General features: G+C 42.0%; 1 protein-coding gene across 1 annotated transcript in view; it reads left to right on the top strand.

Annotated features, from left to right (window-relative positions):
- Positions 1-889, top strand: part of errfi1a (ERBB receptor feedback inhibitor 1a) — a 6463-nt gene that overhangs the window by 362 nt on the left and 5212 nt on the right. The window lies entirely within an intron of this gene.

Below are 889 nucleotides of genomic sequence, written 5' to 3'. Positions count from 1 at the left end.
TATATATATATTTAAATATAGGTTACTGGATATTCTAAGTCATTTAGAGGTGTAACGTGTCTTCAAGCCGACATAACGAGGATTTATAAAAGTTCCTACAAAAATGACACATTTGTCATCTTTTATTAAGTCTATTCATCTTATATGATAAGCCTAAATATTAAATGGTCTATCCCTTGAGTAACTCTTGGGTCGATTGCAAACCTGTAACCTGGTTTGATTCTTTTATTTAGTCTACAATATCTATGAGGAAACTATATTTTTCGCTTGAACTAAATGGACATGACAATCAATTTTGTGTCATCAGTACCTGGCCTTGGCAGAGCTGACTTCTGTGTTGTGGTGTGAGTCACCTGCATGCTAGAGGGCTTTTAACCATTATTATCTCAATCCGGTAAAGTGAGGGGGTGTGCGCGCTGTTTGCTTGCCGCACAGGTAGAGCGGGTATGGTTGCTCGGAAACGGCTGCAGGGATGTCATGAGCGGGGTGTGAACTTCTTTCAAGGTCTGTGTGTGTGTGTGACTACTACAATCCTGAATCAAAGGCAAACTATCTCCTGATGTTTTACATCACAGCTAACCAATCAGGTCTCCTCCTTTCCAGTAAGCATGGGCCTTGTGTCATCTTCGCACTGGCATTGAGCCTGTCCACCTAGGCTATTGTATAGCCCTTTACCGAAAGGCCAGACTTCACTATGTCAAGACTCGCATGCTCTGGTTAAATGCTCTGATTTAAGTGATTTAAAGAATTCCTCCTTAAGAGGGTTAATGCTCTGCATGACTAAACATCATTTGTTTAATCCTGTTGCCTGTAAATGCTCCTCTGGTTAACTGCCAGGATGAACTGTCATTGCACCTGTTGCAAGAGGAAGCACAAGCCCCCCGGGGTT

Source organism: Etheostoma spectabile, chromosome 4 (genome assembly GCF_008692095.1).
Source record: "Etheostoma spectabile isolate EspeVRDwgs_2016 chromosome 4, UIUC_Espe_1.0, whole genome shotgun sequence".
NCBI classification, from domain to species: domain Eukaryota; kingdom Metazoa; phylum Chordata; class Actinopteri; order Perciformes; family Percidae; genus Etheostoma; species Etheostoma spectabile.
This window is presented reverse-complemented; position numbering and strand designations above follow the sequence as displayed.